The sequence below is a fragment of the Paramacrobiotus metropolitanus genome, unplaced genomic scaffold (genome assembly GCF_019649055.1).
Source record: "Paramacrobiotus metropolitanus isolate TYO unplaced genomic scaffold, Prichtersi_v1.0 Parri_scaffold0000103, whole genome shotgun sequence".
Lineage (NCBI taxonomy): Eukaryota > Metazoa > Tardigrada > Eutardigrada > Parachela > Macrobiotidae > Paramacrobiotus > Paramacrobiotus metropolitanus.
This window is the reverse complement of record NW_026570323.1, coordinates 58,234-69,062: the sequence shown is the minus strand read 5'-3', so window position 1 is coordinate 69,062 and position 10,829 is coordinate 58,234.

The following is a 10,829-nucleotide window of genomic DNA, read 5'->3' as shown; positions in this document are numbered from 1 at the left end:
TGCGGAGGGATACATCGAACAGAGGTAAACAAATTGTAAGGATACATAAGGGATACGTAGAGGATACCATGGGATACGGGGGGATACTGTGGGTACAAGCTAAAAACATGCCTCGAAAAATTTAACGTGTACGAAGTCGTCCATATTTACATGTGCCTCTCGTCCACAGTCGACACCGATCTGACATCCTCTAATCCGGCTTCGACGGAATCGGGAAGTTGCGATACAGTTAGAAGTTACTGCGTGCCGTGGTTGATTAAGGCCACCAAGCTGCGAGTTATGGCCTGCGGGTTCGCTCTGTGATCATGGCGTTATTAGCAAGTAGCGCTTATTCGCATTGATTAACGACAAAATATTTCATAATATTGACATGCTATGCGGAAGTCGCACCGCGACAACCGCACTAGATGACCAAACCTACTCAATCGGTAGAGTGGGAATATGCTCTGGACTCCGTAAGTGCTACTGCCTACTACTACTGCTTAACTACTACTGCCTACTTCCGCTAGGTACGAGCGGATTGCTGTGCCTAACGAAAGGTACCGAAACCGAAACACTCAGGAACTTCCCAAATGTTTAATCACCAAACCGAACGAACAAGCAAACAGAACAGAACAGAACGAGATATGAAATGAACTTCCTTCTAACCTAGAGTCACACGACCTTTTAGCTAGAAACAAGCTCACAGATTTAGTTGAAGTCAGAAACTTCAGACTGATTGATTCACTAAACCAGAATCATGGATGGAATTAGCGATCAGATGCGTTAGATAAGAACAGCAAATCGTACGTAACGGAACAGACAACACGTACGTCATAACACGTACGTACGTAATACGCGCAAACTACGCATAGCGCGTTAATATATACCCAAGAGGAAGAGCAACTCGGGCGGTCCAAAGCCGTACTATAGGTGAGATACAGGCATTAGGTTATCACGGCTCACCTTGAAAGTCCTGCATATTATACTGCGTACTCAGGCGTCAACAAAGGCCAGATGAAATGCTGTTTTCTAGTGCAAGGCTTCCAAGTCGGCATAAACTGGTCAGGTGCTCCCGTTCATTGACAGAATCCGTCTGCCAGACGGATTTTGTAAACGCACGGAACCACCTTCCCCTTCGCCCATTGTGACACCGTAATCCGCCATAACAGAGATTCTACACGTTTCGTAATGTTTGGAAAGTCAACTGCAACCTGCTGGAAAGTCCGTCGCAAAAGTCAAATGCATAGTTAAAGAAATAAATCGGTATGCATACGCGCTGATCTTCTCCACAGTCATCGATTGCTATGGAATCCGCTTGCCAGTACCGAGGTACATATTGCAGTGTTTGACCTGATCATGAGGCATGAACACATAATCCACTAAGCTGCTATGCCCATGTCTTTGGTCAAACCGACATGACGATTGTAACAGTTCGTGCAGCAACACAGCGACGAGCATGGCTTCAGCTTACCAGTGTCAGACTGAATTATGGTCTTCCGCCGACTATGTTTAAATTTTAGAACAGGCTAACTCTTTAATTCCGCCTTGTCCATCGCAAACAGCGGAGGATTGGTTCAGTTAAATAAAACACAGTCAGCTACAATAAAGTTAACGCGCAAGCAGTAGAAATTATTGAGTGTGTTGTCGAAGCGAGGTATTGGCCAAAACACAAACTGGTTGAAAATTTATCATCCCAACACGCAACACCGAACGTTTAGACAAGTCAGCTCCTAATGTTGCTGTCCAAAGCACTTCCTCCACATTCGAAATTTACAACAATTAACGGCATACTAATAAACACTGCATTGTAAAATGTTTTGCACATAACTTGCTTTTCAACATCCACTTACCGGTTAGCACGTTTAACATCCGGGGCGTAAATTAGTTATCGCTATCCTTTTCGGCTCTTCCAGATGCTCCTGATGCATGTCAAAAACGGTATGCAGGATTTCATGGAGAAATTTCCAGTTCTTCATGAGGTTCTGCATTCCGTATCTGACAGGGCAGGCACTTGTTACCCTGGATTACCAGCAAATCACTTCAAGTGACTACGGCTCCGATACGAGCAGCTGGCTGGTGTTTTGTTCTACCCAGGTTATTCGGCGTGTATGGACATGGTCGCTTCCAAGCACGACAGCTTTCGCCACAAGTATTGTGAAGAACCACTCCTCTCCAACTACTTTAAGGGGGGTAACGTAATTAACCGATATGAATTCACAGTGGAAGCATGTGCTTCCATAGTGCATGTTGCGAATGGAAAAGCTGGTGTAAGAAGCAGCAGTATGGATGGCAAAACACTTTAGATGCCCATTGCGCGCAGAATGCGGATGGTACGCAAATGATTGGGCGTTCAGGAAACGTATATGATTTCCGGCATGACATGGTGCCACCAGGCAACAGCAACAGTGCCCGTATGTGTACACTGTACAGTGCATCCGCGCTGGCAGCATGCTGCGCAGCAACCATCTCAGCTGGATCGGTTTCGGCGCGAACAGTGATGCCGAATACAATTGACTTGATAACTCGTCAACAGTTTAGGTGACGTCGTCCGAAAGCGCGTTGCCCTTTTCCAAGTAGCTACTCCTTATGTACGCTACGCACAATCGAGGTTCTCATCGATTAACGGCTAATTAATTCATAATACCAAAGAGAAACAGCAACTGCTGCGGGCCAAAGCCGTACCATAGGCGAGACACAAGCATTACGTCACGCATCACAATACAACTCACATTTGAAATCCATCCTTTTGTGCTGCGTACTCGGACGTTGACAAGAGACCACATGAGGTGATGTTTATTAGTGAAGACTGTCACTGGGTTCCAAGTTGGCGTCGACAGCCGCTGGTCAGATGCTCCTCTGCAGTGACAGAATCCATCTGTCAGACGGATTGTGTAAACGCACAGAGCCACCGTAATCCCGTTATCACACCGTAATCCGCCATAACAGGGAAACATCTTTCGATTTTATTGCGGCGGAGCTACTGGCAATTCAACTGCAAGGTGAAATGCATAATTAAAACAGTACCCGGTATGCATACGTACTTTTCTTCGTCCACGGTTATCGAGGGCTGCCCAACGCCAGATTCCGCCGCATGCCAAATATCGAGACGTGTGGTCGGCGTCCTCGCATCCCGATATCCGGCTTCTGGCGGAATCTGGAAGGCCGCCAGAAGCATTGCATGCTATGTTTGCCATAACTGCGAGGCTTAGGTTCAACCAGCATGCAACAGTTCGTACAAAAGCCCAGCCCTGAATATTCATACTGAATCTGGCCGGCGGTATTAGACATAGTAACGGCCATCGGCCGATAACCAATGTAGCACAACCAAGATTAATTCCAAGTCCAGGTTGAGTATTATCCATAGCAAAGTCCTATTTTAAAGTTTACAAAACCAAACCCTGTTTCGAGCCTGAACCGTAGAAAGAACAGTCGTTCGCACGTAAACTGCTACTGAGGACCGCTGGTTGTTAATGGACGGCATCGAAGTTGGCTTCATCACAGGTTGGTAGTTCTTCCCATCCCTGCCAAAAAGCGTCCTCTCTTACGCAAGCCAGACGGGTTCTGGCAGAGTAAGGAAGCACCTTACAGATCTTGCGCCCATTGCATACCATAATCCGCTACCACAGGGATGCGGCTTGCTGTGCCTTATTATGTCGGGCATAGCTGCCGGAAATCACTTGCAAATACATACGACTTTGTTGGTTTGAATTTTAGCAGTACCCGTGTATGTATAGTTCAAGGGGTAAATTGCTTAAGAAATCTTACCACAATAATAAACAGGCCGTGGCAGATAGGGAACAGGTCAAACGTCCATATGTAAAAGCACAAACTCTGAGCGATAGCTTAGGTGAATTTACTGTAGTTAACACTAGCTTGAAAACACATACAGTGAGCAAAATAATTATTATACAGCGCGTCATTTTTATACGAGTGCAAACGCTGCAACAGCTGCCGTTGTGTGCTTTATAGGCGCGTATTCAATGAGTTAAGTCTGATTTCAAGCAGTGGCTTCCCTGGATCGCCGGAAAACGCTTGCCTCAAGTGTCCGCGGTTCCGACAGGAGCTGTTTGCTGCTGTTTTCGCACTCGTACGGCCCAAAATATTCACGCGTGTTGCTAACGGCTGCGAGAAGCTTCGGCCGGCGTTACTACCCTCAGAAAACACATGGATAACAAACGAAACAGTTAATGTCCCCACGCTTTAGTGGCTACACACACGCTCGTTGTGTTTTTGAACAGACAGTCGTTTAATTTTTTCCTGGGAACAATTTTGCCGACGTCAGTTTTCGTGGTTAGTAAAGGGAAGCGATCGGTGGCAAGACTATCATTTTTGCGCATTAAACTGCTTCGCATTCTGTGTAACACAATAAATACACGGACCGTTGATATTTAAAACAATGCGAATTACCCATTCAGCGCTTCGAATCAGCAAAAGACTGTTTAGGTTGGAAAGGAACGCATGGTCACGAAATCAGTTGTGATTACGATTTTCATAATCCAGAAACGGTAGATCGCTTTAATTGAGTTTTGACCCACATCGCTAACTTCGGTTAATGTGGCCGCATTAAAGGCCGATTGCTGCTTAAAAATAAAGTTTGATCGTGACAGCGGCAAGCGGTATTTTAACGCCTCGGTCCGAGGAAAAACAGCACACTGATTAGCTTAACAGACATTACTGGCTGAATAACGTGGTCACAGTCGCGTAGGTAATGCCTTTACTACGAGAAAGTTTGTTAAAACATCGTGAAAAAAGAAATTCGGAAGCTCTTTCACAGACCTTCCGTGGAAGACGTGGACGGATCGCTTCCTTTTGCTGGTATTCATGATGGCACGAATATTTCGTTGCCGACATCCAGCACAGAAACTCCGGCCTTGCGATGTCTCTGAGAATGCGCAATATCGTAACAGGCCGCCTTGTTCTTGGTCGTGTGCACTGCACAGATCATGGCAGCACGCAACCTTCCATTGGTCCATCGGATTCAGTAGACTCCCAGGGGGAAACACTCAACAGGGATCGGCGGATGTCCATGGTATTCTGTCATGTCGGCATAATGCGTAGCGCTGCAGCGTTCACGGCTGACTTAGACCGCGTCCATATAACACGTAATACCAAGAAACTACACCGGCAAGCGACTGGCAAACATTGACCTGCTCATGCTCTTCGAACTCCGATTCCCATGTAGATCCAGAACCCGAATAGGGCGTTGCGATGGGCGGCTCCTTGTTCTGATCCTCTCCCGTCGTCGTTACTAAGACACTGGAAGCCACAACAAGGAAATCGGTGAAAAACGGTGAAATCGGTGAAAAACGTGAAAAACGGAAATCGATACGCCGTAGTATTCTACCAAAACTCAAACACATGCTCAGTTTCAGTGGGGCATTATTTAGATCTTTCTATTCCTTTAGCAAGCCCCATCCAGACGAAGCCAAAATAAATTGGTGTAATAATAATTATTAAAAAATTTATCAGGAAAGGTTACTGAAAAATCGTGTTCCCCTAAGAAAGATTACTGAAAAATCGTGTTCACCTAAAAAAGATTTACTAGTTTTAATCATACAATACGGTATACCATGGGAACATTGTCACAACGACTTGGAAAACACAAAATTTTGTTATCTCGAAATTCAAGGTCAAAACGAGCAAGACTAGATGGTATTTGTCTATAAAAGACAGTCGAATTATGCTACATAAAAATACTTTTCTGTACTCGTATTACAGTATTTAATGGACAGACGCCGAACTGATTTGTTTAAGCAAAAAACTTTTAGTTAACGTCCGTCTGTATAGTGCAAGCAAAGCAGAATGATAATGGTGTCATCGTTTCCAGCTATTATTTTCAACCAAAAACCGGCAGAAACATGCAGGCACTTTGATCAATTCCCGCTTAGGCTAGTTTTCCCATCGCTAACGACAAGTGCTCATGGTGGCGGTACTGAGCTGTCACCGAACATTTCACAGGAAATGGTGTCACAAGAGCTACTGCGGCGAGCAAATTTCCAGACAAATCGAAGTTCTCCTCCCCGAAATTCATTCCAATTCAGCTGACGCGCGTTTTCGTCGGCGCGGTTTCGTATAAACTGCCACTGTTATATGCGCACAGTCATGGCCATACGACGGAATTGAGACTCATATAAGCACGTGGCGCTATGCTTGTATTTCCATCATTCCTTCAATTTCAATAAATCATTCGCTAACGAAAGTAACGTCGATTTTATTTCAGCATTCACTGCCGAAAATAACTTTAATTTTATTTTCATCTGCTTTACCTGCTCTTCAGACTAACCATGCAACGATTATCCCTGTTCCTTATCGCTGTCGCTTGCTCGGTAAGTAAAGGTCAACTGTCAGGTTTTTGAACTTTTTTTAACCGTAAGGTACGTTTTTGACCTTAGAGCGCCTTGATCGACGCATGTCGTTTGGAAGGCGAAGGCTGCGAACGCAGTAGTGCTTGCTGCGGCGGTCTCCATTGCAACAACGATGACAAGGGCAACCGCATGGGATTCTGTCTGAAGGGAGGCGCGGCCAAGGCGACTCATTTGCCGACCCATTCCAGTGCCAAGGCAACCACAAAGGTCGTTTATGGTTTTTTCAATCTCAAATCTCAGTCTGATTTCTCCAATTTAATACGTTTAAAGCCCAGTTTGACTCAACTGATTTGCTCGGTTGCAGGGCGCAACGAGCGGCGTCTGTCGGTTGGAGGGCGAAGGCTGTGCGAACAGCCGCTCGTGCTGCAGCGGCCTACACTGCAACAACGGCGACAAGGGCAACCGCATGGGATTTTGCCTGAAAAGCCACACCACTGCCAAAGCGACCAACGTCCCCCATCATCCGGCGCAGAAAGCCACCACCAAGCGGGCGCCAGCGGCTGCCCATAACGGTAACGCCGCGGAACGGAGAATTCTTTTTTGTAGCAAAAGCCAATAGTAAATTTTCAAGATTTTTCTTCACAACGTTGATGAGCGATTTGTGCGTAATTGTGCGCAAACGCTGTACCTGACTGTAGCAAGTTAACGTACCGTTTCTTCCCGGTCTGTTTACCCAGGTTACTGTACTAATCGCGTTGGCCGTTCTGAAAGTCGTTTTATGTAAAAAAAAACGTGCTTTGTTTGCAGCGAATCAGCATCCGCTGCCCGCGAATAACGGCGGGCCATCCTACATGCAGGTAACGTTCAATATCTCCACTGACCAGGCCAACCACAACTACTTCGCCCCCATCGCCAGTGCCCTGCAGAAGGAAGGCGCGAGCGGAGTACGGGTCGTCTCCAGTGCTATGGGACCCGGGGCGCATGCTGGCGGAAAGGCCGTATCCAGTGGTTCCAGCAGCAAGAGTAGCAGCCACGGGAAGCCAGTGAAGTCCTAACTAATACATCCTGCTTAGCCAAATTATTTGGGCCAGATTACGGAATGGAAATTCATTGATGTTATTAACGGCTACCTATTTATAACGCTGCTGTTCTAAAATCTCTGTTGATTGATTGTCATTTCTATTTTTTGTAATCATTTTAAAGTTTCAGCCTGGATTATTATGTTTGTGCAGATATGGCTGATCGTTGTGATTAACCATGGAAGTGTTTTATAATAAAATTTCGGCTTCTGCTAAATAAAAGAAGCAATTGAATTAGGATATGAGCGCTACGCTCTTTTCAGATGATTAATTGTCTGCAGAATTGCGGAAAGAGATTATTTCCACTATGTTCTGCAAAGTGTGCATAATATTTCATAAACACGGATATTTTTAACTTGCGCAATTACTGGAAACAGCTTATAATATGGCAGCACAAACGTTAGTCTGTTCTTTGTTATTATTATCAAATATTATACCCACGCCATCCTTTTTTGATGTCCATCATCTTCAAGAATTTATGGTTTTTGACGAAGTAATGTAACAAGACTTGTTAATGTCACTGCTGCTTTAAGCATTTACGTTTTGTTTTCGCAGTTCTGTTTGCAAATTCCATTAAACAACTTATGCAATGATATGCGTAGTTATGTGTCTTGCAGACTGCAAAGCAACGGACATACTGCTCGCTAAAAAATGGATACCTTTTTATCCTTCGGTAGTTGCAGTGCCGGGTGGAAAGTGGGAACAGCATCAGCATCGGCTAATTTACTGTAGATGAGATGTTCGGTATATGTAGTTAGGGCGCCTATTTCTGCTGTCGGCTGAGGCTGCATAATCAGTATATATACCTTTACGTTCTTTGAAAAATTAAGACATGTGTACCGCCAGTTTGAAATCAAAATTCTAAGGGACGTGTACGTGCCGGTACAATGGTGCATCCTGCCAGATTCATGTACACGCACGGAACCTTTCGCTTTCGCGCACTCTCAAACAGTTTTTACATGGTTGTGTTATCAGATTTCAAGCACACGTATTCGTTGCAATAATTGCAACACAATTGCAGACGTAGCAGCTATGAACGAGACACAGGAAACTCAGCTGCAACGATCCTCCTAAAAATAAGGAATTAATATGCTTGATATTTGAGAAAATTAGCGGGAGAGTTTACTGGAAAGTCGTCTTCATCTATTAGACACTTAATTCTGCACAGCAGGTTTGTGCCAGTATGATGAAGATATTAGTTTTGCTCTTCGTGTCACAACATTAAAACACTGCACTGTAAGTCAAGCGCTGTCACGCAGATGCGGCGATTAACACCACGGTTTAAATACAAAATTTTTCGTAAAACCAATGGTCTACAAATACCGAATGCAAAGCTGCAACAATGGATTATATTTTTTATTCTTGAAAAATAGGTTGACATGTACTTATATAAAAAGCATTACTAGATAAAATTAGCAGACGCCAAACTAATTCTAATTTGGTCTTTGCTAACACTCTCCTGGACGGTGCGACCGAGGCAGATTGTCCAGTCATCGTCTTTAGCTAACATTAACAACCGGCATCTGTTATAGCAGTCAAGTGTTTCATCAATTTCCGCTTACGCTAAGCTTCCCATCGCTACTGACAAGTGCTCATGGTGGCGGTACCGAGTGGCGATAGAACATTTCACGCGAAATCATGTCACGAGGACTGCTGCTACGAGCAGGTTTCCAGGCAAAGTAACGCCAGGCTCCTCGAAAAGCCTTCGAATTTAGCAGACGTGGATATTCGTTGGAGAGGTTTCGGATGAACTGGCGCTGCGATTTCCGCACCATCATGGCCACACGACGGACCAATATAAGCTAGTCGTGCTATCATTATATTTCCATCAGTCCTTCAATTCCAGTAATCATCCACTGCCGAAAATAACTTTAATTTCTTTTACATCTGCTTTACCTGCTCTTCAAACTAACCATGCAACGATTCTCCCTGCTCATTGTCGCTGTCGCTTGCTCGGTCAGTAAAGGTCAACTATTACTTTTTTAACATTTATTAAATCTCAACTGGTTTTTTTGACTGGAAGGGCGCTTTCATTGAGGCCTGTCGGTTGGAAGGCGAAGGCTGTGAACGCAGCAGTTCGTGTTGCGGCGGTCTCCATTGCAACAACGATGACAAGGCCAACCGCCCGGGATTCTGCCTGCAAAAAGGCGCGGCCACGGCGAAGCATACGGCGACTCATGCCGATAGCAAGGCACCCGCAAAGGTCACTATACGCTGTACTCTCTGCAATTAGCTGATCATAACTGATGTCCTTTGGTTGCAGAGCGCAGCGAACGGCGTATGTCGGCTGGAAGGCGAAGGCTGCGACCACGCCACGTCGTGCTGCAGCGGTTTGCACTGCAACAACGCGGACAAACGCTGGGGATTCTGCCTGAAAGGGACCACGGCCGCCCTGCATAATTCGGCGTCTGCCCTGGGGCCTCACGCCACCGGAAGTGGAGTGCAGGTCGCCGCGAGTGCTACCGGCCACGGGGTGCGTGCTGGCGGGATGGCCGCATCCAGTGGTTCCGGCAACAGCCGTGATGGCTATCACAGTAATAGTTTCGCGTCGTCGTTCAATTCCTAATCCAGGGATCCGAGATTTTTTTGGGCAGATTGCTAAATGGTGACCTGATGGATATTATAATTAACGGTTATTCATAACGGTTAGTTAACGGCTATTCAAAATTGCCGGTAGATTCGTTGTGTTTGGTAAATTCTGATTTATATTCCAATTTTTAAATTTTAGCCATGATATGTATTTGCAAATGTGGTTAATGGCGCAATTGGCATTAAGGTGAACATGCATTATATTCCCGAATTTCAACCGTTTCTAAATAAAGAAATCGCTTTTTTGACATGGAAGTATGGAATAAGTCGTACTGAGCGACGGTATGCTTATTGCTTTCCGGTTATAGTTAACACATGAACGGTGGCGGTCTTTTTTATAATGCACTCTATGGCGTGCGAAAAGTGGTTATGTTCACAGTCCACTATGCACTCTGTATGTGCTGCAAGGTACGCTGAATTCGGTGTTCTCTAATATATTTAGACCTGAGTGAGTAACCAGTGTGAAAAAATTCCGGTAGGGCAGCATACATGTAAATCTGCATTTTGTTTTTAGTAAAAAGTATATATTAACATTTTGGTTTTCGCTGAAGTAATAAATATGTACAAAAGTCGTTGATGGCATCGTTGTTTTAACCGTATTATATACAAGGATCGAGCAAATCTATTGAATAATAATATTTATAAAATTTAATAATGTAAAGCTTACACAAACGTTACAATTTCTCATGCCCCGGGGGTCTAAAAGCGACGCAGCTTACATCTGTAAGAGCATGCTTAAGTGCAGCCTCCCGCACTTCCGTCACAGTTTCGTGCTACAATATATATAAGAATAATAAGATGTCTGTTTAATACAGTAATTGTAGCAATTTACTGTAGAATACGTTTCCTACCAGTATAAGTTTTAATTCAGCCT